Genomic DNA, 12,533 nt, shown 5'->3' with positions numbered 1-12,533 from the left:
TCAGTCAGATCTGGCTTCAATCTGGCCTGGACCCATGGGTCTTACAAATAGTGTCCTATGGATACAAACTGGAGTTTCAAGACGTCCCCCCATCCCGATTTTTCAAATCGACCTTGCCAGCTTCTCTTCCAGACAGAGAAGTAGTAACAGCTGCAATTAAAAAATTATGTCAGGATCGAGTCCTTGTCCTGGTACCCTTGTCACAGCTAGGAGAAGGTTTTTATTCAAGCCTTTTCATAGTGCCGAAGCCGGATGGCTCGGTTAGACCAATTTTAAACCTGAAAGATCTGAATCTCTAACTCAAAAGGTTCAAGTTCAAGATGGAATCTCTGAGGGCAGTGATTTCCAGTCTGGAGGAAGGGGACTTCATGGTGTCAGTAGACATAAAATATGCTTATTTGCATGTTCCCATTTATCCTCCTCACCAAGCTTATCTGAGATTCGCAGTACAGGATTGCCATTACCAGGTCCAGACGTTGCCACTCGGGCTCTCCACGGCACCGAGGGTATTCACCAAGGTGATGGCAGGGATGATGGTCCTCCGACAACAAGGAGTCAATATAATTCCTTACCTAGACGGTCTCCTGATAAAAGCAAGATCCAGGGAACGGTTAGTGCAGAACATTGCACTCTCCCTATCAGTACTCCAACAACACGGTTGGATCATACATTTTCCAAAGTCACAATTGGAACCGACGACAAGATTGTCCTTTCTGGGAATGATACTGGACACAGAAGTATAGAGAGTATTTCTCCCAGTAGAAAAGGCTCTGGAAATCCAGAGAATGGTCAAACAGATTTTGAAACCAACAAGAGTGTCAATACATCTATGCATTCGGTTGTTGGGGAAGATGGTGGCGGCCTACGAGGCCATACAGTTTGGTCAATTCCATGCCAGAGTTTTCCAGTGGGACCTGTTGGACAAGTGGTCCGGATCCCACCTACACATGCACCGGAAGATAATCCTGTCCTCCAAAGCCAGGATTTCACTCCTGTGGTGGCTGCACAGTCCTCACCTACTAGAGGGACGCAGGTTCGGGATTCAGGACTGGGTCCTAGTAACCACAGATGCAAGTCTCCGAGGCTGGGGAGCAGTCACAGGGGGGGAAAGCTTCCAAGGAAAATGGTCACGTCAGGAAACCTGCCTTCACATAAATGTTATGGAATTGAGAGCAATTTACAACGACCTTCTACAAGCGGTACATCTTCTTCAAGATCAACCCGCCCAGATCCAGTCCGACAATGTAACAGCAGTCGCGTACATAAACCGTCAAGGCGGAACGAAAAGTAGAGCAGCAATGGCAGAGGTGACAAAGATCCTCCTCTGGGCAGAAAGGCATTCAAGAGCTCTGTCAGCAATTTTCATTCCGGGAGTGGACAACTGGGAAGCAGACTTCCTCAGCAGACACGATCTCCATCCAGGAGAATGGGGCCTCCACCAAGAAGTCTTCGCAGAGGTGACAAGTCTTTGGGGAGTTCCTCAAGTAGACATGATGGCATCTCGTCTCAACAAGAAGCTTCAGAGATATTGTTCCAGGTCGAGAGACTCTCAAGCAATAGCAGTGGATGCACTGGTGGTCCAGTGGGTGTTTCGGTCGGTATATGTCTTCCCTCCACTTCCACTAATTCCAACAGTTTTTAAAATCATAAGAAGAACAAGGTTTCGAGCAATCCTCATTGCCCCAGACTGGCAAAGAAGGGCTTGGTATCCAGATCTTCAGGAGTTGCTCATAGAAGATCCTCTGCCTCTTCCTCCTCGCGAGGACCTGCTGCAGCAGGGGTCGTGTGTGTATCAAGACTTACCGCAGCTATGTTTGACGACATGGCTGTTGAGCGCCGGATCCTAGCCCGAAAGGGTATTGCCAAGGAAGTCATCCCCACTCTTATTTAGGCCAGGAAAGAAGTATCATCTAAACATTACCACCGTATTTGGAGAAAATATGTGTCTTGGTGTGATTCCAAGAAGGCTCCTACGGAGGAGTTTCAGTTGTGACGTTTTCGCCATTTTCTTCAGTCTGGTGTGTATGCGGGCCTAAGATTGGGTTCAATCAAGCTTCCCTTCCAGAAGTTCAGACCTTCGTGAAAGGGGTGCTGCACATCCAGCCTCCATTTGTGCCTCCAGTGGCACCATGGGACCTTAATGTGGTGTTGCAGTTCCTTTAATCGGATTGGTTTGAACCTCTACAAGAGATAGAATTGAAGTTTCTCACTTGGAAAGTGGTGATGCTTTTGGCCTTGGCATCCGCAAGGCGGGTGTCTGAGTTAGGGGCTTTGTCTCACAAGAGCCCTTACCTGATCTTCCATGAAGATAGGGCAGAGTTGAGAACTCGCCACCAATTTCTTCCAAAGGTGGTTTCGTCTTTTCATATGAACCAACCTATTGTGGTGCCAGTGGCTACTGACACTTTCACTGAGTCAAAGTCTCTGGACGTGGTCAGAGCTTTGAAAATTTATGTCGCTAGAACAGCTCGGATAAGGGACACAGAGGCTCTGTTTGTCCTGTATGCTCCCAACAAGATTGGGTGTCCTGCTTCTAAGCAGACAATTGCGCATTGGATCAGAGGGACGATTCAGCACGCTCATTCCACAGCAGGATTGCCGATATCGAAGTCGGTAAATGCCCACTCTACTAGAAAGGTGGGCTCATCCTGGGCGGCAGCCCGGGGAGTCTCGGCATTACAACTTTGCCTAGCAGCTACTTGGTCAGGGTCGAACATGTTTGCAAAATTCTACAAGATTGACACCTTGGGCGATGAGGACCTCAAGTTTGGTCAATCGGTGCTGCAGGGTCATCCGCACTCTACTGGAGCTTTGGTATAACCCCATGGTACTGAAGTGGACCCCAGCATCCTCTAGGACGTATGAGAAAACAGGATTTTAATACCTACCGGTAAATCCTTTTCTCTTAGTCCGTAGAGGATGCTGGGCGCCTAATCCAGTGCATATTCTTCCTGCAGTTGTTAGTTTATAGTTACACAAGTGTTGTGTTATGTTATTTTCAGCATGTTGCTGCAAATGGATCATGCCTGTTGGCGTGTGTTATGTTGAATGCCATGTTGTACGGCATGGTTGAGGTGTGAGCTGGTATGAATCTCACCGTTAATTTAAAAAGTAAATCCTTTCCTCAAAATGTTCGTCTCCCTGGGCACAGTTCCTATACTGAGGTCTGGAGGAGGGCCATAGAGGGAGGAGCCAGTTCACACCCTTTGAAAAGTCTTAAAGTGCCCATGGCTCCTGCGGAACCATCTATACCCCATGGTACTGAAGTGGACCCCAGCATCCTCCATGGACTAGGAGAAAAGGATTTACCGGTAGGTATTAAAATACTGTTTTTTCTCTTACGTCCTAGAGGATGCTGGGGTCCACATTAGTACCATGGGGTATAAACGGGTCCACCAGGAGCCATTGGCACTTTAAGAGTTTGAGAGTGTGGGCTGGCTCCTCCCCCTCTGCCCCTCCCACCAGACTCAGTTTAGAAAATGTGTCTGGAGTAGCCAGTCACAGCTAGGGGAGCTCTACAGAGCTGTTCTAGTAAAAGTTATTTTTGGAGTTTTTATTTTACAGGAAGCTATTGGCAATAGCTTGCCTGCAGGGAGGGACTAAGGGGGGGAGCAGTATCTGCCCTGCGGGGTCTGAGCCACTGCCTCTGCTGACTGGACACTTAACACTCAGCTCCAGAGGGGTCTGCTCGTTCTCCGCCACAGGGGACCGCTCGCCCCAGCAGCATGCTGCCAACCCCTTACAGAGCTGAAGAAGTGGTGAGTCACTGACCCACCTAGCAAGCGGGGACCCAGTGTGAAGATGGCGGGGAGGGAGAGCAGTATTAACTGCACTCCTGTGAAGGTTCAGAGGCACATGGTGTGGCGCTGTGAGGGGCGCCCTGAACCAGCGCTTACCCCTACACTGGTCCACAAGTCTGTCGGGGTCCGCGGATCTCAGCCAGCAAGTTTTACCTCAGACCAGTATAATCTATGAAGAGCGGGAAGACAGCACCATTAAGGGGGCGGAGCTTCTCAGAGCGGACCAAGCAGCGTTCCAGCGCCATTTTCCTGCCTGCACAGTGCTGGATGAAAGAACAGGTCCCTCCACAGCAGATACAACTGTCAGCTCCAACTGTCAGTACGCGGTACCAGGGGGCTGTAGAAGGGGGAGGGGAGGCTGTAAACCAACTGTGTCTCCTATTGTAAATGTTGATTACTTACAGGACTAAAAGCAATACTTTAAAATACACACAATACACTTTAAAATCGAGCCGCTGCGGCCGCTGTATGCAATCTTTAACCTACGTACTTATAACTCAGTTGGCGTACAAAGTCCCGTACCATGTACGTACTTTGCGTACAAACGTGGGGACGGACGTTTACGTCGGGACCAGATTACTGTTTATGTGACTCTGAACGATATGATCCCACACATGATATCATTTTCCATTTCCATCCTCAAGATATACATATATATATATATATATAAATATATATAGAACAAACGACAAATATACCCTTCCTGCGCTAAAGTTCAGCAGCACAACTGAGAAATCCCCTGTCGGTAAGATCCCAAAAATAGAAACAGAACAACAAAACAGAGTGCGCTTAATGATTACGACTGGTTAAAAATTGGTCAATGCCAGATTCAAGGCGGTGCTTCTCTTGAGTTATTTTTCCCTTAGGGAATTCCTGATTAAAGCCTATAGAGAAACTCTCTCACCAAAGAAATCACCCGACAAAAAAAATCACAGTTTAATTACAGGAGTTCTTTATATAAAATAGACTTTAGTCCATAATCATAAAATTAACATGATACAAAACATCATAAGACCACAATTATTTGGACATGCACCAAAATGCTTTTAGATGTTACAAGGTAAACCTCCTCACCTTAACGGTGTGAGCTCTTGGAGGAATACTAAGAGCAAAGTGATAGTGTACAATAATTGATAAACCCTACGCGTTTCGTCCACTCAGACTTCTTCAGGGGAAAAATATGTCCAAAATAATGATGTATTAAAATCCGCACAGAATGATTAGTGATGCAGATTTGATCTACTGGAGTCCAGTGTGTCACATATGGAATTGAACCCAAGAGTGTAGAATATAATAAATTCCACTAGAGATGTAATACAGACATAGTCTGCTGGAGTTCCATGTGTGTCACAGAAATGTTTTTGATCCGAAAAGTGAATAAAATTCACATTTGAAACACTGGGAATATTGGCTGATTGCAACCCTGGGGTTAAAAAAATGGACCATGCGCCGCCATTCAAAAGCATAGAAGATCCATAATGGCTGGCAGCAACCAGGACCAAAGGATTAATACCAAAGAAATAAAGTCTGGATCCTCTTCCTGACACGGCTTGATAAGCTGAATTATATACAGGACCAGTGGTATATAATAACAATAAAACGATTAACACTTGGATATAGTGTATAATTCAGCACACCGACTGAGTCTGTGTTCACAGCATCCAGGAAGGGTGTTCTATATATATATATATATATATATATATATATATATATGTGGACAGAGGATGAGGTAGAGAGGGCGACCTCTGGTGTCAATTAGATATAGGGGATAGGCGGTTACAATAACTTCAAAAAAATGTTTTAAAAATTTTTACAATTTATTTGAACTGTGGTGCACTAAGACAAAGATAGAATAAAAAAGTGGAATTTCATAAAAAATATATATATTATAAAAAAGCACAGGGGGATAAAAGAATTCTTACAAAATTACAATTGACATAGAAATTGATACATGTGGCATAAAAACACATAGGATTAAAAAAGTTTTAAAAAGAGATAAAAAGTACAAAAAATTCAAAAAGAGGAGTAAGATTGCTTAACTTAGTAGTTGAGGTATAGATCAAGGCAGCACCCAACGCGTTTCGTCCTGTCTGGACTTCATCAAGGGGTAGTTTGAGCTTGGAGACAGGTCATCTATATATACTGATCCTATACAGGAAGTGGTGCTTACATCACTTCCTGTGGTTAATTAATTACAATGATAAAGAGCAGCAAAAAGGGGAGTCAAAATGTCACAGAGAAAAGTACTACTTAAAATTTGATATCAGGTATTTATAATATGGTATTCATATGTAGTAAACGTGTTTTAAAGTCTTGAAATAACACGGAGCCGCGAACTTCCTGTTCGGGTCCCGTGTGACCTCATATCCGCCCCACATCCGGCGTCCTGTTACGCAAAATGCGCATGCGCCGGTTCCGTATGCCGGGAGACTTCCGCGCCTCTGTTGGGGGTCTTTGATGCGGCGGACGAGTTCCTGTGTGCGTAGGGGAACAGTGTCCTCCGGAGGCAGTGTCTTTATCATAACTGTTCCTCAATGTCCTATTTGTTGCGGCGGCCATGTTTTTGGAGTCAGAAATACACAAAGGGTTCCCAAAGTCCGTTTTCTCGTCTGGAATGTCGTCTGGAATATATATACACTGCTCAAAAAATAGGATTTTGGTACTCACCGTTAAATCCTTTTCTCCTAGTCCGTAGAGGATGCTGGGGACTCCAAAAGGACCATGGGGTATAGACGGGATCCGCAGGAGCTTGGGCACACTAAAAAGACTTAAGACTGGGTGTGAACTGGCTCCTCCCTCTATGCACCTCCTCCAGACCTCAGTTATAGGAACTGTGCCCAGGAGAGACGGACATTACAAGGAAAGATTTTTGTCTTAACTAAGGGCTACCAAATTACCAGCCCACACCATAAACATACCGTACAACCGGAATAACGCCAAACCAGATAACAGTATGCATAAAACTCCAGCAACCAGCTGTAACAAACCAATATACAAGTCGTGTATAACTAACTTAACCAGTAAGAAAATATATATATAATGCAAGTAATAGTCCGCACTGGGACGGGCGCCCTGCATCCTCTACGGACTAGGAAAAAAGGATTTAACGGTGAGTACCAAAATCCTATTTTCTCTTACGTCCTAGAGGATGCTGGGGACTCCAAAAGGACCATGGGGATTATACCAAAGCTCCAGAACGGGCGGGAGAGTGTGGACGACTCTGCAGCACCGACTGAGCAAACGCCAGGTCCTCCTCGGCCAGGGTATCGAACTGATAGAATTTAGCAAAAGTGTTCGAACCCGACCAAATAGCCATTCGGCAAAGCTGTAGTGCCGAAACACCTCGGGCAGCCGCCCAAGATGAGCCCACCTTTCTGGTAGAATGGGCTTTAACCGACTTCGGCACCGGTAACCCCACCGAAGAATGAGCCTGTTGGATCGTACTACAAATCCAGCGTGCAATAGTTTGTTTTGACGCGGGATGACCAACCTTGTTGGCCGCATACAAAACAAACAACGCTTCAGTTTTCCTAGTAACAGCTGTCCTAGAAACGTAAACTTTTAACGCTCTTACAACATCCAGAGATTTTGGAATCGCCACTTCTTCCGAAGCTACCGGAACCACAATAGGTAGGTTAATGTGAAATGACGAAACCACCTTTGGTAAAAAATTGTTGACGAGTCCTCAATTCCGCCCTATCCGCATGAAAAATCAAGTACGGACTCTTATGAGATAAAGCTGCCAATTCCGATACTCGCCTGGCAGATGCCAGCGCCAAAAGCATAACCACCTTCCAAGTGAGAAATTTAAATTCAACCTTCCGCAAAGGTTCAAACCAGGAAGACATGAGGAACCGCAAGACGACATCAAGGTCCCATGGCGCTACAGGCGGTACAAACGGTGGATTGATATGCATTACACCCTTCACAAAAGTCTGAACCTCTGGGAGGGCAGCTAACTCTTTTTGAAAGAAAATAGACAAAGCCGAAATTTGCACTGTGATGGAACCCAATTTCAGGCCTGCATCTACACCCGCCTGTAAAAAGTGGAGAAAACGACCCAAGTGAAAACCCTCCGCAGGAGCCTTTTTAACCTCACACCAGGAAACATATTTCCTCCAGATACGGTGATAGTGTTTCGCCGTAACCTCTTTCCTAACCTTAATGAGAGTTGGAATGACCTCCCTGGGAATACCCTTACGAGCTAAGATCTGGCGCTCAACCTCCATGCCGTTAAACGCAGCCGCGGTAAGTCCGGAAACATGCACGGACCCTGTAACAACAGATCCTCCCTTAGAGGAAGCGGCCAAGGATCTTCCACCAGCAAGTCCTGAAGATCCGGGTACCAGGCCCTTCTTGGCCAGTCTGGAACGACGAGAATCGCCTGAACCCTTGCTCGACGAATGATCCCCAGCACCTTTGGAATGAGAGGAAGAGGAGGGAACACATACACCGACTGGAAGACCCACGGAGACACCAGGGCGTCCACCGCCGTGGCTTGTGGGTCCCTTGTCCTGGAACAATACCTCGGGAGCTTCTTGTTGAGCCGAGACGCCATCATGTCTATCAACGGAATTCCCCAGCGTCTTGTCACTTCTGCAAAAACCTGTTGGTGCAGAGCCCACTCTCCCGGGTGAAGGTCGTGTCTGCTGAGGAAATCCGCTTCCCAGTTGTCCACCCCTGGTAGGAAAACTGCTGACAGTGCGCGGACGTGTTGTTCCGCCCAGCGAAGTATCTTCGTGGCCTCCGCCATTGCCGCTCTGCTCCTTGTTCCGCCTTGCCGGTTTATATGGGCCACCGCTGTGATGTTGTCTGACTGTACCAGGACCGGTCGACCCTGAAGAAGACTTCTTGCTTGGAGCAGGCCGTTGTAAATGGCTCTTAACTCTAGAATATTTATGTGGAGACAGGCTTCCTGGAGCGACCATTTTCCCTGGAAATTTCTTCCTTGGGTGACTGCGCCCCAGCCCCGGAGACTTGCATCTGTTGTCAGAAGTACCCACTCCTGGATACCGAATCGGCGTCCCCCCAGGAGGTGATTCACTTGTAGCCACCACAGGAGAGAAATTCTGGCTCTGGGAGATAAACTTATCCTCCGGTGAATGTGTAGATGAGACCCGGACCATTTGCTCAGCAAGTCCCACTGAAACACGCGGGCGTGAAATCTGCCGTATGGAATGGCTTCGTACGCCGCAACCATCTTCCCCAGAACCCGAGTACAATGATGTATCGACACACTCGACGGCTTCAGAAGTTCTCTGACCATCGTCTGCAATTCCAGAGCCTTTTCTTCTGGAAGGAATACCTTCTGTACCTCCGTGTCCAGAATCATGCCCAGAAAGGTAAGTCGAGTGGTCGGAATCAACTGGGATTTCGGCAAATTGAGGACCCATCCGTGTTGTCGCAGGACCGATAGAGACAACTCCACACTTTTCAGTAATCGTTCCTTGGACCTCGCCTTTATCAGGAGATCGTCCAAGTACGGGATAATTGAAACCCCTTGTTTGCAAAGAAGAACCATCATTTCCGCCATGACCTTGGTGAAAATCCTCGGAGCCGTGGAAAGCCCAAACGGCAACGTCTGAAATTGGTAATGAGAATCCTGTATCGCAAACCTGAGGAAAGCCTGATGCGGAGGATATATCGGGACATGTAAGTAGGCATCCTTTATGTCGACTGACGCCATAAAATCCCCCCCTTCTAGGCTGGAGATCACAGCTCGAAGGGATTCCATCTTGAACTTGAAAACTTTCAAGTATGGATTGAGGGATTTTAAATTTAGAATTGGTCTGACCGAACCGTCCGGTTTCGGCACAACAAAGAGGCTCGAGTAGAACCCCTCCCCCCGCTGAGACGAGGGAACGGGAATAATGACCCTCTGTAGACACCGTTTTTGAATCGCTGCTAGCACCACCTCCCTGTCCGGAAGAACTACTGGTAATGCCGTAATGAAGAACCGGTGAGGGGGCATCTCCTGAAACTCCAGTTTGTATCCCTGAGACACGATCTCTAGTACCCAAGGATCCAGGCCTGATTGAATCCAGACCTGACTGAAACTTCGTAGACGGCCCCCCACCGGTTCGGACTCCCCCAGGGAAGCCCCAGCGTCATGCGGTGGACTTGGTAGCAGCAGGTGAGGACTTTTGGTCCTGGGCGCCCGAACCTGCAGAAGGTTTCCTTCCCCTTCCTCTACCTTTTGAAGCGAGGAAGGACAAGCCTTTTCCACGCCTGTATTTATTGTGACGAAAGGACTGCATCTGCTGATGTGGTGCCTTTTTCTGTTGTGTGGGAACATAAGGAAGAAAAGAGGACTTACACGCAGTCGCGGTCGAGACCAGGTCAGCCAAGCCGTCCCCAAACAAGACAGTACCTTTGAAGGGTAGCGCTTCCATAGCCCTCTTGGAGTCGGCATCAGCGTTCCATTGATGGATCCACAGGGCCCTCCTGGCTGATATCGACTTGTCATTGGTTCTTGAACCCAAGAGACAGACGTCCCTGGCCGCATCTTTTATGTAATCTGCAGTGTCCTTAATATAACCATGAGTTAGAAGGACATTATCTTTATCCAGAGTATCCATATCATTAGCTAAATTCTCAGCCCATTTAGCAATAGCACTACTCACCCATACCGACGCCACAGCGGGTCTGAGCAATGCACCCGAATTAGCGAAAATGGACTTCAGAGACGTCTCCAGCTTGCGATCCGCCGGATCTTTGAGAGCTGCCGTGTCAGGAGACGGAAGTGCCACTTTCTTAGACAAACGAGATAAAGCTTTGTCAACAGTTGGAGATGCCTCCCATTTTTCCCTGTCATCAGAGGGGAAAGGATACGCCATGTAAATTCTCTTGGGAATCTGCCATTTCTTATCCGGCGACTCCCAAGCCTTTTCACAAAGAGTATTCATTTCATGAGAGGGGGGAAATTTCACCTCAGGTTTTTTTCCCTTGAACAAGCAAATCCTAGTTTCCTGTACCGCAGGTTCATCAGAAATGTTTAAAACATCTTTTATAGCCACAATCATGTACTGAATACTCTTAACTAAACGTGGATGTAACGCTGCCTCAGTGAAATTGACGTCGGAATCAGAGTCCGTGTCGGTATCAGTATCTACCACCTGAGTAAATGGCCGCTTTTGCGACCCAGATGGGGTCTGAACCTGAGACAAAGCTTCTTCCATGGACTTTTTCCACACCTGGGTCTGTGCCTCAGACTTATCTAATCTCTTTGATAAGGAAGCTACATTCAAGTTTATCGTACTGAGCAATGCTAGCAAATCAGGTGTCGGCTGCGTCGACAGTCCCAACTCTAGCCCCGCATCCGCTCCCCCAATAACCTCCTCCGGTGAATAAGCTTCAGCCTCAGACATGCCGACACGTAGTACCGACACACCACAACACACAGAACGTCCCTGCTAGGTGACAGGCCTACAAAAAAGCCCAGATAGAGGACACAGAGGGAGTATGCCAGCCCACACCTCAGCGCCCATATATCGCAAAAAACGATATATGTACCCAGCGCTGCCTTATTCCACTATTAAGCACCACACTGCGGCCCCCCTCTTAAAAAGCCCCCAGTTACTTGGAGAAGCGTGGAGGTCCCCGCAGCGTCTCTATCCCTCAGCCGCGTGTTGCAGGGAAAATGGCGCCTGTGAGCTGCGGGACGAAGCTCCGCCCCCTTCCCGGCGCGCTTCGGCCCGCCAAATTCAAAATTGTTTAAAAATGCCGGCGGGGGTCTGTACACGGTGCCGAGGCACCCATAATCTTTGTGCAGCCCTATGAAGCTCCAGTAACATGCTGCCCAGGGCGCCCCCCCAGCGCCCTGCACCCACTGAAATACCGTTGGTGATGTGTGTGGGAGCATGGAGCACAGTGTTGCCGCTGTGCTGTTACCTCCGTTACTGAAGTCTTCTGCCGTCCTGAAGTCTTCTGATCTTCTCATACTCACCCGACTTCTGTCTTCTGGCTTCTGTGAGGGGATTGACGGCGTGGCTCCGGGAACAAGCAGCTAGGCGCACCAAGTGATCGAACCCTCTGGAGCTAATGGTGTCCAGTAGCCGAGAAGCAGAGCCTTGAAACTCACAGAAGTAGGTCCTGCTTCTCTCCCCTCACGATGCAGGGAGCCTGTAGCCAGCAGGGCTCCCTGAAAATAAAAAACCTAACAAAAAGTATTTTCTAGAGAAACTCAGGAGAGCTCCCCTAGTGTGCATCCAGTCACTCCTGGGCACAAAGTCTAACTGAGGTCTGGAGGAGGGGCATAGAGGGAGGAGCCAGTTCACACCCAGTCTTAAGTCTTTTTAGTGTGCCCAAGCTCCTGCGGATCCCATCTATACCCCATGGTCCTTTTGGAGTCCCCAGCATCCTCTAGGACGTAAGAGAAAAATAAAGGGAACACTTAAACAACACATCCTAGATTTGAGTGAATAAAATATTCTTATTAAATACTTTGTTCTTTACATAGTTGAATGTGCTGACAACAAAATCACACAAAAATCAATGGAAATCAAATGTATTAACCCATGGAGGGGGTATATTTACTAAGCTCCCGATTTTGACCGATTTGGTGTTTTTTCTTCAAAGTGTCATCTCGGGAATTTACTAAACTCAAATCTCGGCAGTGATGAGGGCATTCTTATTTTTTTGGAAGTCAAAATTAAAAAATACGAATGAATACACCATCGGTCAAACGCGGCTGTTTAGGTATACAACTCCGTAAATTACTATGCATTCGTATTT

This window comes from Pseudophryne corroboree, chromosome 2 (genome assembly GCF_028390025.1).
Source record: "Pseudophryne corroboree isolate aPseCor3 chromosome 2, aPseCor3.hap2, whole genome shotgun sequence".
Classification (NCBI taxonomy): domain Eukaryota; kingdom Metazoa; phylum Chordata; class Amphibia; order Anura; family Myobatrachidae; genus Pseudophryne; species Pseudophryne corroboree.
Note: the sequence above shows the minus strand (reverse complement) of the source record.